Genomic DNA, 23,122 nt, shown 5'->3' on the forward strand with positions numbered 1-23,122 from the left:
AACCCACTTTTTGCCAATCCTTCAAAATCATAGATAATTTTTGGAATTATCACTCTCAGCATTTGTGCATTTCGATTTTGGATGTTCAATTTTTTTTCAAATCCAAACTTTCCCATTTTTCTCGTAAACAAAATGATCACAACAAAATGAAAATATTAGAGTTCATGTATGCAAAAAATTTGAAAACTATAATAAATGTAAGTGAAGAAAATTATTTCACGCACTAAAAATGAACTCCAAAGTTTTTTCATCCTTGTTTGGGAAATTCCTCTACTACAACCCCTAAGAGCTTGGTGGAATTTTACTAGAAAGAGCATTCTAATTGATCCTAACTAGTCTTAAATGTGGTGGATATGCATGCCAGAAACATGTTGAAGATGCAAATGACCTAATGATCCAAAAATTTCGAGTAGAAAAAAAATTAAATTCTCAAGTTAACGTGTGGTTGGATATTTATCGGAGCCAAACAACCCAATTTTTACCTATCCTTCGAAATCATAGATACTTTTTGGAATTATCACACTCAGCATTTGTGCATTTCCATTTTGGATGTTCAATTTTTTTTCAAATCCAAACTTGCCCCACTTTTCTCGTAAACAAAACGATCACTACAAAATGAAAATTTTAGAGTTCATGTATGCAAAAAAATTTCAAAACTGTATCAAATGCAAGTGAAGAAAATAATTTCAAGCACTAAAAATGAACTCCAATGTTTTGTTATCCATGTTTGGGAAATTCCACTACTACAACCCCTAATAGCTTGGTGGAATTTTATAAGAAAGAGATTTCTAATTGATCCTAACACGGTTTAAATGTGGTGGATATGCATGCTAGAAACATGTTGAAGTTGCAAATGACCTAATGATCCAAAAATTTCGAGTAGAAAAAAATTAAATTCTCAAGTTAACGTGAGGTTGGATATTTACCAGAGCCAAACATCCCACTTTTTTCCTATCCTTCAAAATCAAAGACACTTTTTGGAATTATCTCTCTCAGCATTTGTGCATTTCCATTTTGGATGTTCGATTTTTTTTAAAATCCAAACTTGTCCCACTTTTCTCGTAAACAAAACGATCATTACAAAATGAAAATTTTAGAGTTCATGTATGCAAAAAAAATTCAAAACTGTATTAAATGTAAGTGAAGAAAATTATTTCACGCACTAAAAATGAACTCCAATGTTTTGTTATCCATGTTTGGGAAATTCCACTAGTACAACCCCTAATAGCTTGGTGGAATTTTATAAGAAAAAGATTTCTAATTGATCCTAACAACGTTATAAATGTGGTGGATAGGCATGCCAGAAACATGTTGAAGATGCAAATGACCTAATGATCCAAAAATTTCAAGGAGTAGAAAAAAATTAAATTCTCTAATTAACGCGTGGTTGGATATTTACCAGAGCCAAACAACCCACTTTTATCCTATCCTTCAAAATCAAAGATACTTTTTGGAATTATCTCTTTAAGCATTTGTGCATTTCCACTTTGGATGTTTGATTTTTTTTTTTAAATCCAAACTTGTCCCACTTTTCTCGTAAACAAAACAATCAAAGGAAAATGATAATTTTAGAATTCATGGATGCAAAAAAAATTGATAACTATAATAAATGTAAGTGAAGAAAATTATTTCACGCACTAAAAATGAACTCCAAAGTTTTGGTATCCATGTTTGTAAAATTCCACTAGTGCAATCCCGAATAGCTTGGTGGAATTTTAAGAAAGATATTTCTAAATGAACGTAACATGTTTTAAATGTGGTGGATATGCAAGCAAAAAACTTGTTGAAGATGCAAATGACGTAATCTTCCAAAAATTTCAAGGAGTAGAAAAAAATTAAATTCTCAAGTTTAGGTGTGGCTCGATATTTACCAGAGCCAAACAACGCACTTTTTGCCTATCCTTCAGGATCACAGATACTTTTTTGAATTATCTCTCACAGCATTCATGCATTTCATGTTTGGATGTTCGATTTTTTTTTAAATCCAAATTTGTCCCACTTTTCTCGTAAACAAAACAATCACGACGAAATGAAAATTTTAGAGTTCATTTATGCAAAAAAAATTGAAAACTATAATAAATGTAGGTGAAGAAAAGTATTTCACGCACTAAAAATGAACTCCAAAGTTTTGTTGTCCATGTTAGGGAAATTCCACTAGTACAACCATTAATAGCTTGGTGGAATTTTATATGAATGAGATTTCTAATTGATCCCTAACATGTTTTAAATGTGGTGGATATGCAAGCCAGAAACATGTTGAAGATGCAAATAACCTAATCATCAGAAAATTTCGGGTAGAAAAAAATTAAATTCTCAAGTTAACGCGTGGTTGGATATTTACCTGAGCCAAACAACCCACTTTTTTCCTATCTTTCAAAATCACAGATACTTTTTGGAATCATCTCTCTCAGCATTTGTGCATGTCATGTTTGGATGTTCGATTTTTTTTCAAATCCAAATTTGTCTCACTTTTCTCGTAAACAAAACGATCACTACGAAATGAAAATTTTAGAGTTCATTTATGCAAAAAAATTGAAAACTATAATAAATGTAAGTGAAGAAAATTATTTCACGCACTAAAAATGAACTCCAAAGTTTTGTTATCCAAGTTTGGGAAATTCCACTAGTACAACCCCTAATAGATTGGTGGAATATTTTTAGAAAGAGATCTCTAAATTATCCAAACATGTTTTAAATGTGGTAGATATACATGCGAGAAACATGTTGAAGATACAAATCAGCTAATGATCCTAAAATTTCAAGGAGTAGAAAAAAATTAAATTCTCAAGTTAACGCTAGGTTAGATATTTACCAGAGCCAAACAACCCACTTTTTTCCTATTCTCCAAAATCTCATAAACTTTTTGGAATTATCTCTCTCAGTAATTGTGTATTTCCATTTTGGATGTTCGATTTCTTTTCAAATCCAAATTTGTCCCACTTTTCATGTAAACAAAACGATCACAACAAAATGAAATTTTTAGAGTTCATGTACGAAAAAAATTTGAAAACAATAATAATTGTAGGAGAAGAAAAATATTTCACGCACTAAAAATGAACTCCAAAGTTTTATTATCCATGTTTGGGAAATTCCACTAGTACAACCCCTTATAGCTAGGGGGAATTTTATCTGAAAGAGATTTCTAATTGATCCTAACATGTTATAAATATGGTGGATATGCTTGCCAGAAACATGATGAAGATGCAAATCACCTAATGATCCAAAAAATTCAAGGGGTAGAAAAAAATTAAATTCTCAAGTTAACGCGTGGTCGGATAGTTACCAGAGCCAAACAACCCACTTTTTGCCTATTCTTCGTAGTCAAAAATACTTTTTGGAATTATCTCTCTCAGCATTTTTGCATTTCCATTTTTGATGTTCGATTTTTTTTCAAATCCAAACTTGTCCAACTTTTCTCGTAAAGAAAATGATCACTAAAAAATGAAAATTTTAGAGTTCATGTATGCAAAAAAAATTGAAAACAATAATAAATGTTTGTGAAGAAAATTATTTCACGCACTAAAAATGAACTCCCAAGTTTTGTTATCCATGTTTGGGAAATTCCACTAGTACAACCCAAAATAGCTTGGTGGAATTTTATAAGAAAGAGATTTCTAATTGATCGTAACTTGTTTTAAATGTGGTGAATATGCAAGCCAGAAACTAGCTAAAGATGCAAATGACCTAATCATCCAAAAATTACAAGGAGTAGAAAAAAATTAAATTCTCAAGTTAGCGTGTGGCTCGATATTTACAAAAGTCAAACAACCCACTTTTTGCCTATCCTTCAAAATCACAGATACTTTTTCGAATTACCTCTCATAGCATTCGTGCATTTCCAGTTTGGATGTTCAATTTTTTTTCAAATCCAAACTTGTCCCACTTTTCTCATAAACAAAACAATCACAACGAAATGAAAATTTTAGAGTTCATGTATGCAAAAAAATTTGAAAACTATAATAAATGTAAGTGAAGAAAATTATTTCATGCACTAAAAATGAACTCCAAAGTTTTGTTATCCATGTTTGGGAAATTCCACTAGTACAACTCCTAATAGGTTGGTGGAAGTTTATAAGAAAGAGATTTCTAATTTATCCAAACATGTTTTAAATGTGGGGGATATGCATGCCAGAAACATGTTGAAGATGCAAATGACAAAGTGATCCAAAAATTTCATACAGTAAAACAAAATTAAATTCTCAAGTTAACGCGTGGTTGGATTTTTACTAGAGCCAAACAACCCACTTTTTGCCTATCCTTCAAAAGCACAGATACTTTTTGGAATTATCTCTCTCAGCATTTTCGCATTTACATTTTGGATGTTCAATTTTTTTTCAAATCCAAACTTTCCCCACTTTTCTCGTTAAAAAAACGATAACAACAAAATGAAAATTTTAGAGTTCATGTATGCAAAAAAAATTTAAAACTATAATAAATGTAAGTGAAGAAAATTATTTCATGTACTAAAAATGTACTCCAAAGTTTTTCTATCCACGTGTGGGAAATTCCACTAGTACAACCCCTAATAGCTTGGTGGAATTTTATAAGAAAGAGATTTCTAATTGATCCTAACATGTTTGAAATGTGGTGGATATGCATGCTAGAAACATGTTGAAGATGGAAACGACCTAATGATCCAAAAATTTCGAGTAGAAAAAAATTAAATTCTCAAGTTAACGCGTGGTTGGATATTTACCAAAGCCAAACAACCCACTTTTTGCCTACCCTTCAAAATCACAGATACTTTTTGGAATTATCTCTCTCAGCAATTGTACATTTTCATTTTGGATGTTCGATTTTTTTTCAAATTCAAACTTCTCCCACTTTTCTCGTAAACAAACGACCACAACAAAATGAAAATTTTAAAGTTCATGTATACAAAAATAATTGAAAACTATAATAAATGTAAGTGAAGAAAATTATTTCACACACTAAAAATGCACTCCAAAGTTTTGTTAACCATGTTTGGGAAATTCCACTAGTACAACCCCTAATAGCTTGGTGGAATTTTATAAGAAAGAGATTTCTAATTGATCCTAACATGTTTTAAATGTGGTGGATATGCATTCCAGATCCATGTTGAAGATGCAAGTGACCTAGTGATCCAAAAATTTCAAGGAGTAGAAAAATATTAAATTCTCAAGTTTACACATGGTTGGATATTTTCCAAAGCCAAACAACCCAGTTTTTGCCTATCCTTCAAAATCACAGATACTTTTTGGAATTATCTCTCTCAGCATTTGTGCATTTCCATTTTGGATGTTCGATTTTTTTTCAAAACCAAACATCTCCCACTTTTCTCGTATACAAAACGATCACAACAAAATGAAAATTTTGGAGGTGATGTACGAAAAAAAATTTGAAAACTATAATAAATGTGAGTGAAGAAAATTATTTCTCACCCTAAAAATGAACTCCAAAGTTTTTTTATCCATGTTTGGGAAATTCCAATAGTACAACCCCTATTGGTGGAATTTTAAAAGAAAGAGATTTCTAATTGATCCTAACATGTTTTAAATGTGGGGGATATGAATGCCAGAAACATGTTGAAGATGCAAATGTCCTAATGATCAAAACATTTCAAGGAGTCGAAAAAATTAAATTCTCAAGTTAACTCGTGGTGGGATATTTACCATAGCCAAACAATCCACATCTTGTTTGTCCTTCAAAATCACAGATACTTTTTGAAATTATCTCCCTCAGAATTTGTGCATTCCCATTTTGGATGTTCGATTTTTATTCAAATCCAAACTTGTCCAATTTTTTTCGTAAACAAAACGATCACAACAAAAGGAAAATTTTAGAGTTCCTGTATGCAGAAAAAATTTGAAAACTATAATAAATGTAAGTGAAGAAAATTATTGCACGCACAAAAAATGAACACCAAAGTTTTGTTATGCATGTTTTGGAAATTCCACTAGTACAACCCTTAATAGCTTGGTGGAATTTTTTAAGAAAGAGATTTCTTATTCATTCTAACATGTTTTAAATGTGGAGGATATGCATGTCAGAAACATGTTGAAGAAGCAAATGACCTAAACATCCAAAAATTTTAGGGAGTAGAAAAAAATTAAATTTTCTAGTTAACGCGTTGTTGGATATTTACCATAAAAAAACAACCCACTTTTTGCCTATCCTTCGAAATCACAGATACTTTTTGGAATTATCTCTCTCAGTATTTGTACATTTCCATTTTGGATGTTCGATTTTTTTTCAAATCAAAACTTGTCCCACTTTTCTTGTAAACAAAACGATCACAACAAATGAAAATTTTAGAGTTCATGTATGCAAAAAAATTCGAAAACAATAATCAATATAAGTGAAGAAAATTATTTCATTCACTAAAAATGAACTCCAAAGTTTTGCAATCCAAGTTTGGGAAAATCCACTAGTACAACCTTTAATAGCTTGGTGGAATTTTATAAGAAAGATATTTCTAATTGATCCTAACAAGTTTTAAATGAGGTGGATATGCATGGTAGAAACATGTTGAAGTTGCAAATGACCTAATGATAGAAATTTTTGAGTAGAAAAAAATTAAATTCTCAAGTTAACACGTGGTTGGATATTTACTAGATCCAAACAACCCACTTTTTGCCTATCCTTCAAAATCGAAGTTACTTTTTGGAATTATCTCTCTAAGCATTTGTACATTACCATTTTGGATGTTCAATTTTTTTTCAAATCCAAACTTGTCCCACTTTTCTCATAAACAAAACGATAAAAAAAATGAAACTTTTAGAGTTCATGTATGCAAAAAAATTTGAAAACTATAATAAATGTAAGTGAAGCAAATTATTTCATTCACTAAAAATGAACTCCAAAGCTTTGTTAACCATTTATGGAAATTCCACTAGTACAGGCTCTAATGGCTTGGTGGAATTTTATAAGAAAAAGATTTCTAATTGATCCTAACATGTTATAAATGTCGTGGATATGCATGCCAGAAACATGTTGAAGATGCAAATGACCTAATGATCGAAAAATATCAAGAAGTAGAAAAAAATTAAATTCTCAAGTTAAGGCGTGGTTGGATTTTTACCAAAGCCAAACAACCCACTTTTTGCCTATCCTTCAAAATCACAGATACTTTTTGGAATTATCTCTCTCAGCATTTGTGCATTTCCATTTTGGATGTTCGATTTTTTTTCAAATCCAAACTTGTCCTAGTTTTCTCATAAACAAAGCGATCACAACAAAATTAAAATTTTGGAGTTCATGTATGCAAAATATTTTGAAAACTATAATAAATGTAAGTGAAGAAAATTATATCTTGCACTAATAATTAACTCCAAAGATTTTTTATCAATGTGTGGGAAATTCCACTAGTACAACCCCTAATAGCTTGGTGAAATTTGATAAGAAAGAGAATTCTAATCCAGCCTAATATGTTTTAATTGTGGCAGATATGCATGGCAGAAATATGTTGAAGTTGTAAATGACCTAATGATCGAAAATTTCAAGGAGTAGAAAAAAATTAAATTCTCAAGTTAACGTGTGGTAGGATATTTACCAAAGGCAAACAACCCACTTTTTGCCTATCCATCAAAATCACATAGACTTTTTGGAATTATTTCTCTCAGCAATTGTGCATTTCCATTCAGGAAGTTCAATTTTTAAAAAAATCCAAACTTGTCCCCTTTTCTCGTATACAAAACGATCACTAAAAAATAAAAATTTTAGAGTTCATGCATGCAAAAAAAATTGAAAACTGTAATAAATTTAAGTAAAGAGAATTATTACATGCACTAAAAATGAACTCCAAACTGTTGTTATCCAAGTTTGCGAAATTCCACTAGTACAACCCCTTATAGCTCTGAGGAATTTTATAAGAAAGAGATTTCTTATTGATCCTAACATGTTTTAAATGTGGTGGAAATGCATGCCAGAAACATGTTGACGATGCAAATGACCTAATGATCTAAAATTTTCAAGGAGCACAAAAAATTAAATTCTCAAGTTAACGCATGGTTGGATATTTACCAGAGCCAAACAACCCACTTTTTGCCTATCTTTCAAAATCACAGATACTTTTTGGAATTATCTTTCTCAGCATTTGTGCATTTCCGTTTTGGAAGTTCAATTTTTTAAAAATTCCAAACTTGTCCCACTTTTCTCGTATACAAAACGATCACTAAAAAATAAAAATTTTAGAGTTCATGCATGCAAAAAAAACTGAAAACTATAATAAATGTAAGTAAAGAGAATTATTACACGCACTAAAAATGAACTCCAAACTGTTGTTATCCAAGTTTGCGAAATTCCACTAGTACAACCCCTTATAGCTCTGAGGAATTTTATAAGAAAGAGATTTCTAATTGATCCTAACATGTTTTAAATGTGGTGGAAATGCATGCCAGAAACATGTTGACGATGCAAATGACCTAATGATCTAAAATTTTCAAGGAGCACAAAAAATTAAATTCTCAAGTTAACGCATGGTTGGATATTTACCAGAGCCAAACAACCCACTTTTTGCCTATCTTTCAAAATCACAGATACTTTTTGGAATTATCTTTCTCAGCATTTGTGCATTTCCGTTTTGGATGTTCAATTATTTTTCAAATCCATACTTGTCCCAGTTTTCTTGTAAACAAAACGATCATAACAAAATGAAAATTTTAGAGTTCATGTATGCAAAAAAATTTAAAAACTATAATAAATGTAAGAGAAGAAAATTATTTCATGCTCCAAAAATGAGCTCAAATGTTTTGTTATCCATGTTAGGGAAATTCCACAAGTACAACCCCTAATAGCTTGGTGGAATTTTATAAGAAAGAGATTTCTAATTGATCCGAACATGTTTTAAATGTAGAGGAAATGCATGCCAGAAACATGTTGAAGATGCGAATGACCTAATGATTGAAAATTTTCAAGGAGCAGAAAAAATTAAATTCTCAAGTTAACGCGTGGTTGGATATTTACCAGAGCCAAACAACCCACTTTTTGCCTATCTTTCAAAATCAGAGATACTTTTTGGAATTATCTCTGTCAGAATTTGTGCATTTCCGTTTTGGATGTTCCATTTTTTTTCAAATCCTAACTTTTCCCACTTTTCCCATAAACAAAACGATCATAACACAATGAAAATTTTAGAGTTCATGTATGCAAAAAAATTTGAAAACTATAATAAATGTAAGAGAAGAAAATTATTTCACGCACTAAAAATGAACTCCAAAGTTTTGTTATCCATGTTTGGCAAATTCGACTAGTACAACCCCTAATAGCTATGTGGAATTTTATAAGAATGAAACTTGTAATTGATCCTAACAGGTTTTAAATGTGGTGGATATGCATGCCAGAAACATGTTGAAGATGCGAATGACCTAATGATAGAAAATTTTCAAGGAGCAGAAAAAATTAAATTCTCAAGTTAACGCGTGGTTGGATATTTACCAGAGCCAAACAACCCACTTATTGCCTTTCCTTCAAAATCACAGATACTTTTTGGAATTATCTCTCTCAGCATTTGTGCATTTCCTTTTTCGATGTTCGGTTTTTTTTCAAATCCAAACTTGTCCCTCTTTTCTAGTAAACAAAATGATCACAACAAAATGAAAATTTTAGAGTGCACGAATGCAAAAAGATTTGAAAACTATAATAAATGTAAGTGAAGAAAATTATTTCACACACTAAAAATGAACTCCAAAGTTTTGTTATCCATGTTTGGGAAATTCCACTAGTACAAACCCTTATAGCTAGGGGGAATTTTATCTGAAAAAGATTTCTAATTGATCCTAACATGTTATAAATGTGGTGGATATGTTTGCCAAAAACATGATGAAGATGCAAATGACCTAATCATCCAAAAATTTTAAGGAGTAGAAAATAATTAAATTCTCAAGATAACGTGTGGCTAGATATTAACCAGAGCCAAACAACCCACTTTTTCCCTATCCTTCAAAATCACAGATACTTTTTGGAATTATCTCTCTCAGCATTTTCCCATTTCCATTTGGGATGTTCATTTTTTTTTTCAAAGCCAAACTTTTTCCACTTTTCTTGTTAACAAAACGATCACAACAAAATTAAAATTTTAGAGTTCATGTATGCCAAAAAATTTGAAAACTATAATAAATGTAAGTGAAGAAAATTATTTCATGTACTAAAAATGAACTGCAAAGTTTTGCTATCCATGTAAGGGAAATTCCACTAGTACAACCCCTAATAGCTTGGTGGAATTTTATAAGACAGAGATTTCTAATTGATCCTAACATGTGTTAAATGTAGTGGATATGCATGCTAGAAACATGTTGAAGATGGAAACGACCTAATGATCCAAAAATTTTAAGTAGTAGAAAAAAATTAAATTCTCAAGTTAACGCATGGTTGGATATTTACCAGAGCCAAACAACCCACTTTTTGCCTAGCCTTCAAAATCATAGATACTTTTTGGAATTATCTCTCTCAGCAATTGTGCATTTTCATTTTGGTTGTTGGATTTTTTTTCAAATTCAATCTTCTCCCACTTTTCTCATAAACAAAACGACCACAACAAAATGAAAATTTTAAAGTTCATGTATGCAAAAAAATTTGAAAACTATAATAAATGTATGTGAAGAAAATTATTTCACGCACAAAAAATGAACTCCATGTTTTTATATCCATGTTTGGGAAATTCCACTAGTACAACACCTAATAGCTTGGTGGAATTTTATAAGAAAGAGATTTCGAATTGATCCTAACATGTTTTAAATGTGGTGGATATGCATGCCAGATCCATGTTGAAGATGCAAATGACCTAATGATCCAAAAATTTAAAGGAGTAGAAAAAAATTAAATTCTCAAGCTAACGCGTGGTTGGATATTTTCCAGAGCCAAACAACCCACTTTTTGTCTATCCCTCAAAATCACTGATACTCTTGGAATTATCTCTCTCAGCATTTGTGCATTTCCATTTTGCATGTTCGATTTTTTTTCACAAATCCAAACTTGTCCCAGTTTTCTAGTTAACAAAACGATCACAACAAAAAGAAATTTTGGAGGTGATGAACGGAAAAAAATTTGAAAACTATAATTAATGTGAGTGAAGAAAATTATTTCACGCCCTAAAAATGAACTCCAAAGTTTTGATGTCCATGTTTGGGAAATTCCACTAGTACAACCCCTAATAGCTTGGTGGAATTTTATAAGAAAGAGATTTCTAATTGATCCTAACATGTTTTAAATGAGGTGATATGAATGCCAGAAACATGTTGAAGATGCAAATGACGTAATGCTCCAAAAATTTCAAGGAGTAGAAAAAAATTAAATTCTCAAGTTAACGCGTGGTGGGATATTTTCCAAAGCCAAACAATCCACATCTTGCCTCCCCTTCAAAATCACAGATACTTTTAGAAATTATCTCTCTCAGCATTTGTGCATTGCCATTTTGGATGTTCGATTTTTTTCAAATCCAAACTTTTCCCAATTTTCTGGTAAACAATACGATCACAAAAAAATTGAAAACTATAACAAATGTAAGTGATGAAAATTATTTCACGCACAAAAAATGAAGACCAAAGTTTTGTTATGCATGTTTGGGAAATTCCACTAGTACAACCCCAAATAGCTTGGTGGAATTTAATAAGAAAGAGATTTCTTATTCATCCTAACAAGTTTTAAATGTTGAGGATATGCATGTCAAAAACATGTTGAAGATACAAACAACCTAATCATCCAAAAATTTTAGGCAGTAGAAAAAAATTAAATTTTCTAGTTACCGTGGTTGGATATTTACCAGAGAAAAACAACCCACTTTTTGCCCATCCTTTGAAATCACATATACTTTTTGGAATTATCTCTCTCAGTATTTGCACATTTCCATTTTGGATGTTAGATTTTTTTTCAAATCAAAACTTGTCCCACTTTTCTCGTAAACAAAACGATCACAACAAATGAAAATTTTAGAGTTCATGTATGCAAAAAAATTTTAAAACTATAATAAATATAAGTGAAGAAAATTATTTCATTCACTAAAAATGAACTCCAAAGTTTTGTTATCCATGTTTGGGAAATTTCATTAGTACAATCCCTAATAGCTTGGTGGAATTTTATAAGAAAGAGATTTCTAATTGATCCTAACATATTTTAAATGTGGGGGATATGCATGCCAGAAACATGTTGAAGATGCAAATGACCCAGTGATCCAAAAATTTCAAGGAGTAAAAAAAAATTAAATTCTCAAGTTAACGCGTTGTTGGATATTTACCAGAGCCAAACAACCCACTTTTTGCCTATCCTTCAAAATCACAGATACTTTTTGGAATTATCTCTCTCAGCATTTTTGCATTTCCATTTTGGATGTTCAATTTTTTTTCTAATCCAAACTTGTCCCACTTTTCTCGTTAACAAAACGATCAAACCAAAATTAAAATTTTAGAGTTCATGTATGCAAAAAAAATTGAAAACTATAATAAATGTAAGTGAAGAAAATTATTTCATGCACTAAAAATGAACTCCAAAGTTTTGCTATACATGTTTGGGAAATTCCACTAGTACAACCCCTAATAGCTTGGTGGAATTGTATAAGAAAGAGATTTCTAATTGATCCTAACATGTTTTAAATGTGGCGGATATGCATGGCAAAAACATGTTGAAATTGCGAATGACCTAATGATCCAAAAATTTTGAGTAGAAAAAAATTGAACTCTCAAGTTAACGCGTGGTTGGATATTTACTAGAGCCAAACAACCCAGTTTTTCCCTATCCTTCAAAATCACAGATACTTTTTGGAATTATCTCTCTAAGCATTTGTACATTACCATTTTGGATGTTCAATTTTTTTGCAAATCCAAACTTGTCCCACTTTTCTCGTAAACAAAACGATCAAAACAAATGAAAATTTTAGAGTTCATGTATGCAAAAAAATTTGAAAACGATAATAAATATAAGTGAAGAAAATTATTTCATTCACTCAAAATGAACTCCAAAGTTTTGTTATCCATGTTTGGGAAATTCCATTAGTACAACCCCTAGTATCTTGGTGGAATTTTATTAGAAAGAGACTTCTAATTGATCCTAACATGTTTTAAATGTGGGGGATATGCATCCCACAAACATGTTGAAGATGCAAATGACCTAGTGAACCAAACATTTCAAGGAGTAAAAAAAAATTAAATTCTCATGTTAACGCGTGGTTGGATATTTACCTGAGCCAAACAACCAACTTTTTGCCTATCCTTCAAAATCACAGATACTTTTTGGAATTATCTCTCTCAGCATTTGTGCATTTCCTTTTTGGATGTTCCTTTTTTTTTCAAATCCTAACTTGTCCCACTTTTCCCGTAAACAAAACAATCACAACAAAATGAAAATTTTAGAGTTCATGTATGCAAAAAAATTTGAAAATTATAATAAATGTAAGTCATGAAAATTATTTCACACACTAAAAATGAGCTCCAAAGCTTTGTTATCCATGTTTGGGAAATTCCACTAGTGTAACCCCTAATAGCTTGGTGGAATTTTATAAGAAAGAGATTTCTAATTGATCCTAACATGTTTTAAATGTGGTGGATATGCATGCCAGAAACATGTAGAAGATGCAAATGACCTAATGATCCAAAAATTTCGAGTAGAAAAAATATGAATTTTCAAGTTAACGCATGGTTTGACATTTACCAGAGCCAAACAACCTACTTTTTGCCTATCCTTCAAAATCACAGATACTTTTTGGAATTATCTCTCTCAGCATTTGTGCATTTCCATTTTGGATGTTCGATTTTTTTTGAAATCCAAACTTGTCCCACTTTGCTTGTAAACAAAACGATCACAACAAAACGAAAATTTTAGAGTTCTTGTATGCAAAAAAATTTGAAAACAATAATAAATGTAGGTGAAGAAAAAATTTTCACGCACTAAAAATGAACTCCAAAGTTTGGTTATCCATGTCTGGGAAATTTCACTAGTACAACCCCTTATAGCTAGGGGGAATTTTATCAGAAAGAGATTTCTAATTGAACCTAACATATTATAAATGTGGGGGATATGCTTGCCAGAAACATGACGAAGATGCATATGACCTAATGATCCAAAAAATACGAGTAGTGAAAAATTAAATTATCAAGCTAACGCGTGGTTGGATAATTACCAAAGCTAAACAACCCACTTTTTTCCTTTCCTTCAGAATCACAGATACTTTTTGGAATTATTTCTCTTAGCATTTATGCATTTCCATTTTGGATGTTCGATTTTTTTTCAAATCCAAACTTGTCCCACTTTTCTCGTAAAAAAAATGATGACTAAAAAATTAAAATTTTGGAGGTAATGAATGCAAAAATATTTGTAAACTATAATAAATGTAAGTGATGAAAATTATTTCACACACTAAAAATGAGCTCCTGAGTTTTGTTATCCATGTTTGGGAAATTCCACTAGTACAACCCCTAATAGCTTGGTGGAATTTTTTAAGAAAGAGATTTCTAATTGATCCTAAAATGTTTTAAATATGGTGGATATACATCCCAGAAACATGTAGAAGATGCAAATGACCAAATGATCAAAAAATTTCAAGGATTAGAAAAAATTTAAATTCTTAAGTTAACGCGTGGTTGGATTTTTACCAGAGCCAAACAACCCACATTTTGCCTATCTTTCAAAATCACAGATACTTTTTGAAATTATCTCTCACAGCATTTGTGTATTTCCTTTTTGGATGTTCGATTTTTTTCAAATCCAAACTTTTCCCTCTTTTCTCGTAAACTAAACGATCACAACAAAATGAAAATTTTAGAGTGCACGAATGCGAAAAAATTTGAAAACTATAATAAATGTAATTGAAGAAAATTATTTCACGCATTAAAAATGAACTCTAAAGATTTTTTATCCATGTTTGGGAAATTCCACTAGTACAACCCCAAATATATATGTGGAATTTTTTCAGAAAGAGATCTCTAATTAATCCTAAGATGTTTTAAATGTGGTGGATATTCATACCAGAAACATATTGAAGATGCAAATTAGCTAATGATCCTAAAATTTCAAGGAGTGAAAAAAAAATTAAATTCTCAAGTTAACACTTGGTTAGATATTTACTAGAGCCAAACAACCTAGTTTTTGCTTATCCTCAAAAATGATATATACGTTTTGGAATTATCTCTCTCAGCATTTGTGCATTTTCCTTTTGGATGTTCGATTTTTTTTCAAATCCAAATTTGAAACACTTTTCTAGCAAACAAAATGATCACAACAAAATGAAAATTTTAGAGTTCATGTATGCAAAAAAGTTTGAAAACAATAATAATTGCAGTTGAAGAAAAATATTTCACGCACTAAAAATGAACTCCAAAGTTTTGTTATCCATGTTTGGGAAATTCCACTACTACAACCCCTTATAGCTAGGGGGAATTTTATCTGAAAGAGATTTCTAATTGATCCTAACATGTTATAAATGTGGTGGATATGCTTGCCAGAATCATGATGAAGATTCGAATGACCTAATGACCCAAAAATTAGAAGGAGTAGAAAAAATTAAATTCTCAAGTTAACACGTGGTTGGATATTTACGTGAGCCAAATGATAGATGCCATATTCTGACATGAGAACTAGGTTAATTATAATAGAATAATCTTTATAATTGTGTTATAGGTGGTTACTTATCGGTTTTCAAATGAAATGAGCATTTATTGAATTTGGCATTAATCACTGTCGATATTGCATATTTCTCTCTCCTGAATTATATTTCATTATTTTTTTGTCTTATTTCTTCATGAAATGCTTTTTATAGATTCAATTATGGAATTTCAGGAGAATTTGGGTGGAGAAGAAGATATTTACCAAAATGCCCTTAGTGAAATGGAGGTAATTTCTAGGGCAAATCGTTTTAAAATAAGAAAAATCATATTTAAAGGGAAGGGAAGCGTCGAACGAAGGGGGGAAGGCAGCGTGAAGAGACCAAAACAGAGGTTTTTTTTACCAGAAATAGGGGAGGACCCGAGAGGAGTTCCCCACCGTCGTTCGCCGGGCCAATACCTTCTGCCGTGCCACCGTCGTCCACCGCCGTCCACTGCCGTCCAGCAACCGAGAACAAACCCGAGGAGAGCTCAAGAGAGTCTTCGTCGAGGTGAGTTCGACAGTCGTCGCTCGCCAGGCCGAGAAGTGATCCGAGAGGGCTTCTCGGTGCCAACTCCGCTTTCCGACCATCCTCCGGCGTCGGTTACGTATTTCCGACCATTCCCTGAGCTATTCCGACTCCAACCGAGACTCGAGAGAGCCGGTTAGAGAACGTCAGCTCTGTTTCGCTCTTCGCCGGATGTTACCTCCGTCCATCGGCTTCTAACCGTCGTCGCCGGCGTCGTCTCTACCTCCGGCCACTCACTCTTGCCAACCTGAAGCCATTAATTTCTGGAAATTGCAGCACCCGTGAGAACGAGTTGCTGCCCGAGCGAGAGGAGGAAGAAGGGGAGTAATTCGTCAGTATTGAATTTAATTTTTCATATAGTTTGAACTTAGGTTTTGAATGTTAATTGAATCTGATTTGATAATTAAGGTTTATTTAAGATTTGTTTTCTTGATATTTTATTAAATTAGCTAATTAGGGTAAGATTATAATTGAGGTTGGATTTTGGTATTTTAATCTGATTTCTGTCTTGAACTCTAGGCACCCGAGAGGGGCTAGACACAAGGATTGAGAATCCGGATTCGTGGTTACGTGGCGCTCGAGAGAGGCACGAATCACGGTAAAATCCAGAGTTGACGTTTCCTTTTGTGCAAATAGTTAATTAAATTATTGCTTGAGAATTTAGGAAGTAGTTAATTAAATTATTGCTTGATAATTTAGGATATAATTAGTGTTTAGTTCAAATTAATTCATTATATTTGGTTAGGCTAGTTGACTGAAGAATACACAAAATTCAATCCTCCCTGTGGATATGACCCTCGCTTACTGCTAGATTACATGAACGATTCGTACGCTTGCGAGGTATAAAAGTCGATGTAACTAAAATTCTACATCAGGTTTTTTGCGGCGTTGCCGGGGAGGCACGTGTTAAGCGTATTTATTTGTTCTCCATAGTCTTAGGTTAGATTTTTTATTTATTTTATTTTTTATTTATTTTATTTTTTTTTATTTTTTTATTTTTTGGAATTATTTTTATTTCTTATAGTTAGTTCATATTTTTAGTAGCGAGTTTGTTAGCTTAATTTGATAGTTCATTTTGTTTCTTTTTGTGTTTTTATGCACGGGCGCCGCTCCCTAGGTGGACCATTAGCTCCCTTTATTGAAGAGGTAGAACATATTTGTAGGAAAACACCCGAAGTCAAGTTAGGAGCTACCATGGCCAATCAGGGCGAACCATTACAGTTACCTACAACAGGTGACCGTAGAGCCCTAAGGGATTATTCTATCCCATCCCACTTCACATCACCTTCTTGCATTATATTGCCACCCACTACTGCCGCCAATTATGAGTTGAAACCGGGTGTGATCCAACTCCTCCCTACATTCTATGGGTTGGAGAAGGAGGACCCATATTACCACATCAAGGAATTCTTAGATATTTGTGCAACTTTTAAATTCCAGAATTTCTCAGATGACTCTATCCGGTTAAGACTTTTTCCATTTTCACTTAAGGATAAGGCCAAGTCTTGGCTTAATTCCTTAGAGGTGGGCAGCATTACTTCATGGGACACATTAGTCACGAAATTTTTGTCCAAGTACTTTCCCATTCAAAGAACTACAGCCCTCAGGAGAGAAACCTCCAACTTTATGCAACAGGAGGGTGAACACTTTTATGAGGCTTGGGAGAAATGGAAGGATTTGATCCGTAGGTGTCCGCATCATGGGTTTGAGAAATGGCATTTAGTGCAATACTTTTATCAAGGTCTTACACCTCAGGTTAGATCCATGGTAGATGCAACGAGTGGTGGGAGTCTGATGGGTAAGAGTGCTAGTGAGGCGTGGAACTTCTTTGAAACGTTGAGTGATCAATCTCAGCAATGGGGTTCATCATTTAATGTTGATAGGAGATCCCACGAAGCCAAAAAAGGGGGTCTTTACGAGGTTAGTGAAACACCCATGCTCATGGCCAAGATTGAAGGGTTGACTAGAAAAATTGATGCCCTTATGGTGTTCAAGAGTTCACCTTCTCCTAACCCATCTACTATCTGTGCCATATGCTCTGGTTCATCTCATCCCACATAAATGTGTCCATCTAGTTCATCCTACCCAGAGCTCATTGAGGACTTGAATGCAGTCCAGAATTTTCATAGACCGAATTGGAACGATCCTTTTTCAGAAACATATAATCCGGGTTGGGCTAGGCACCCAAATTTCTCATGGTCCAAGGGCCCACAAGTTGGGGGTCCTCCAGGGTGTACTCAACCCCAAGCTCCGCGCCCACACTTCACTCAACAACCATTGATTCCACAAAAACCTTCACTTGAGGATACACTTCAATTATTCATGCAGAATACACAGTCCTCCATTGCTAAACTTGAAATGCAAGTGAGTCAGTTGGCCAGCCACATGAGTGAACAAGCACAAAATAGACTCCCGAGTCAAACCATTCCTAACCCCAAAAGCACACATGAGAGTGAGTTGAGTTCCAAACCCCATCATGAGCAAGCCAAAGCCATAACCACCCTTAGGAGTGGTCGTGAGTTGAACAATGGGGTAGGGACCACTAAGTCTAAGGAGTCAAAGGATGACAATGGGGACACATCATTGAGTGAAGAGCCTCCAAGTTCTCCACCAACAGCCAAGCAGATCCCTAACCAAGTCCCATTAGCTCCTTATCCGCAGAGGTTATCGGGCCCACCTAGGAAAGGAGATAGCATGCATGAAACGTTGGAACTGTTTAGTAAGGTTCACATTAACATTCCACTTCTTGATGCTATTAGGCAAGTGCCTGCCTATGCACGATTTTTGAAAGACCTTTGTACACAGAAGAGAAAACAACATGTTAACAAAAAGGTCTTTCTTGCTGAGAATGTAAGCTCAATTCTGAAGCATAACACTCCTCCTAAAGTTAAAGATCCTGGATGTCCCACAATTTCATGTGTCATTGGTGAACATACCATCCAGAGAGCTCTTCTTGACTTAGGGGCAAGTGTGAATTTGCTTCCTTTCTTTGTGTACCAGCAATTAGGTTTGGGGGAATTGAAGCCTACTTCCATCACACTTCAACTAGCTGCCGTTCTGTCAAGATACCACGAGGAATAGTTGAAGATGTTTTGATAAAAGTGGACAAATTTCTGTTCCCGGTTGATTTCATTGTTCTTGATACAGAACCAGTAGTCGATGTGACCAACCAAATTCCTGTCATCCTAGGACGTCCCTTCTTAGCCACATCTAATGCTATTCTTCATTGTAAAAGTGGTGAGTTGGAGTTGTCTTTTGGAAATTTTAAGGTCTCATTGAATGTATTTAATGCCGGGCACCACCCACTTGAGTCTGATGATCTGAGTCCTGCATTTAATATAGAAACTGTTATGCTTGATAACGAATCCACTCTTGAATCTTTTGAATCTTGCATAACATCTTTAGACATGGACTATTTTGATGAGGAAACATATTTCCGAGAGGTTAATTCTTTACTCAATTTTGTACCTCTGTTGGAGGAAGCTTATGAGGTTATCACAACTGAACATCCACAGGATCTTCCTCTTGACTTGGACAAACCTCTTGAAACTTCCAAGCTAGACCTTAAGCCACTCCCTCCCACATTGAAGTATGCGTTCTTGGGACCCATGAACTCATTATCAGTCATTATTTCCTCTTATTTGAGTATTGAGCAGGAGGAACAATTGACTGAAGTTTTACAAGCACACAGAGAGGCATTGGGGTGGACTCTTGATGCCTTAAAAGGGATTAGCCCCTCCATATGCATGCATCGTATTCATTTGGAAGAGGGGACAAAAGCCTCACGTGAGAACGTAGGTTAAATCCCCATATGCTGGAGGTTGTGAGAGAAGAAGTCATCAGGTTGCTTGTGACAGGAATCATTTACCCTATTTTCGATAGCACCTGGGTGAGTCCAATTCAAGTTGTCCCTAAGAAAGTGGGGATAACGATAATGAAAAATGAGAGTGGTGAATTGATTCCCACAAGAACTACCACCAAGTGGCGTGTCTGCATTGACTATAGAAAACTTAATTCGGCCACTAGGAAGGATTACTTCCCACTACCTTTCATTGATCAGGTACTAGAGCGATTGGCCGGCCACAATTTTTATTGCTTCTTAGATGGATACTCCGGCTACAATCAAATTCCCATTGCTCCAGAAGACCAGGAAAAGACCACATTCACGTGTCCGTTTGGCACCTATACTTACAGACGCATGCCTTTTGGTTTATGCAATGCGCCAACCACTTTCCAATGATGCATGATGAGTATCTTTTCTGACATGATTGGTGAATTTTTAGAGGTCTTTATGGATGACTTTTCTGTGTTTGGCTCTAGTTTTGATACATGTCTGCACAATCTTTCACTCGTATTGTCCCGTTGCATTAAGTCCAATTTAGTCTTGAATTGGGAAAAATGCCACTTCATGGTGAAAGAAGGAATTGTTTTAGGACATGTAGTGTCTGAGCGGGGTGTAGAAGTGGACAAAGCCAAGGTTGACCTAATTTCCAATCTGCCACCACCTACTTCTGTGAAGGGGGTGCGTTCTTTCCTTGGCCATGCTGGGTTCTATAGGCGTTTCATTAAAGACTTTAGCAAAATTTCTCGTCCTTTGACGAATTTACTTGCTCAAGATGTTGCTTTCGCCTTTGATGATGCCTGTATTCATGCTTTTGAAACACTGAAGAAATGTTTGTCCACTGCACCCATTGTCCAACCCCCTATTTGGTCTTTGCCTTTTGAGTTGATGTGTGATACCTCTGACTATGCATTGGGGGCTGTTTTGGGGCAAAAGACGGATAAAATGCCCTATGTCATTCAATATGCTAGCCAAACTCTTCATGATGCTCAATTGAATTACACTACCACTGAGAAGGAGTTGCTAGCTGTTGTGTTTGCCTTGAACAAATTCAGATCATATTTTTTAGGGTCAAAGGTTATAGTGTTCACTGATCATTCTGCTTTGAAGTACTTATTATCCATCAAGGACACTAAACCTCGCTTGATTAGATGGATCTTGCAATTGCAAGAATTTGACCTTGAGATTCGAGATAAGAAGGGTTGTCAGAATGTTGTTGCTGATCATCAATCTAGGATCTATGTAGTACCTCAGGAAGGATTCCTTCCTTTAAATGATTCCTTCCCTGATGAACAACTTCTCCAAGTATCCCTGTTGCCTTGGTTTGCTGACATAGTCAACTATCTTGTAACTTATAAGATTCCTGATTATTGGAGTAAACAAGATAGGTTGAAATTCTTTTCCCAAGTCAAACATTTTTTTTGGGATGACCCTTATTTGTTCAAGGTGTGTTCTGACCAAGTCATTAGGCGTTGTGTACATGAGCAAGACTTTGCCAACATTCTTGAATTTTGTCATTCCCACGCATGTGGTGGACATTTTGGTGCTAGAAAGACAACGGCTACAGTCTTGCAATATAGTTTCTATTGGCCTTCATTATTTAGAGATGCCCATGAGTTTTTTCAGGTGTGTGATAAATGCCAACGAACTGGTTGTTTGTCTAGGAAGAACATGATGCCTCTTAACCCCATTCTTATTGTTGAATTTTTTGATGTGTGGGGTATTGACTTCATGGGTCCTTTTCCTGTCTCATTCGGCTATCAATACATCCTTGTTGCTGTTGAATATGTCTCCAAATGGATTGAAGCTATATCATGTAAGACAAATGATCACAAAGTGGTGGTAAAGTTTTTAGAAGAAAATATCTTTAATCGATTTGGTACCCCGAGAGCGATCATCAGTGATGGGGGGTCTCATTTTTGTAACAGAGCATTTGAGACCTTATTGAAGAAATATTCCATCACTCATCGGGTGTCCACTCCGTACCACCCGCAAACTTGTGGTCAAGTGGAAATCTCTAATAGGGAGATCAAACGGATTTTGGAGAAGTCAGTTCGCTTTGATAGGAAAGATTGGTCCACTCGATTGGACGATGCTTTATGGGCCTATCGAACCGCTTATAAGACTCCTATTGGGATGTCTCCATTTCGCCTAGTGTTTGGCAAAGCATGTCATCTACCTGTTGAGCTTGAGCATAGAGCTTATTGGGCCATTAAGGCTTTAAATTTTGATTTAACTCAAGCGGGTGAGGAGAGAAAGTTGCAATTGAATGAGTTGGAGGAGATACGTCATGATGCTTATGAGAATGCCAAACTGTATAAGGAGCGAACAAAGCTTTTACATGATAAATCTATTTTTCGCAAGTCTTTTACTGTTGGGCAGAATGTTTTACTTTATAACTCACGATTGCATTTGTTTCCAGGGAAGCTAAGATCCAGGTGGTCCGGTCCATTTGAAGTTACACAGGTGTTTCCTCATGGCGCTATTGAGATCCGCAATCACGGAGATGGGTTGAGCTTCAAAGTTAACGGTCAGAGGCTCAAACCGTATCTTGAGAATATCCCCACACCGGAGGAAGTGATGGTGATTTTCTTGGAGGAAGCTGTCATTTCATCTTGAATGCGTCAGAGTCTTGCTTACGACTATAAACTTAGCACATTGTGGGCAATCCCCACGTTTCTATCCCTTTGTACATTACAGTTTTATTTTTATTTTATTTTTTTTGGTTTATTCATACTCTCTTGCCGGCTGAGAGCATAAATGGTTCCGATAGTCGATGACCAGACTTTTGGTCCCTAGTTTGAGAGGTCTGTACTCAAACAACCGTTCTGGGATTGACCAGTTCGATCTTGAAGTATTGAATGAAAACCTTATGGTGAGTAACTTAAGGACTTGTGTTCAGCGCGTGATTTATGCTGCCTTCAATGGCCAGTCACACGGAGATTTCTTCAAAGTGTGATGTGGGATAGCGGTTTCATCTACGGATGATTACCTACGGGTACGGCTGATACGAGTAAACCTTCTTCGAGGGAGACAATGTATCATTCCTGGGGGTCTTTATTAATTTTTTTTTTGTAGTCGTTATAGTGTTTTAACTTTTCCCCATTGAGGACAATGTCAGGTTTAGGTTTGTGGGGGGGGGGGGGGGGGGGGGGGGGAACGACTCTTTTATGTCTTAGCAATAATTTTTGTTCGATTTTTGTTCGTGGTTTTCAAATTACTCC

At 34.4% G+C, this 23,122-nt stretch overlaps 1 non-coding gene across 1 annotated transcript; it reads right to left on the bottom strand.

The window, feature by feature from the left end:
* Positions 1 to 17,656: 17,656 nt before the first annotated feature.
* On the bottom strand, positions 17,657 to 17,763 carry LOC137949154 (small nucleolar RNA R71). The gene has a single exon (XR_011111726.1). It is a non-coding gene; the product is annotated as a small nucleolar RNA R71 (small nucleolar RNA).
* Positions 17,764 to 23,122: the final 5,359 nt, after the last annotated feature.

The sequence above is a fragment of the Aristolochia californica genome, unplaced genomic scaffold, assembly GCF_029961685.1.
Source record: "Aristolochia californica isolate CCGP_79_NKW_82.1479 unplaced genomic scaffold, dmAriCali1.0.hap1 SCAF_13, whole genome shotgun sequence".
NCBI classification, from domain to species: Eukaryota; Viridiplantae; Streptophyta; class Magnoliopsida; order Piperales; family Aristolochiaceae; genus Aristolochia; species Aristolochia californica.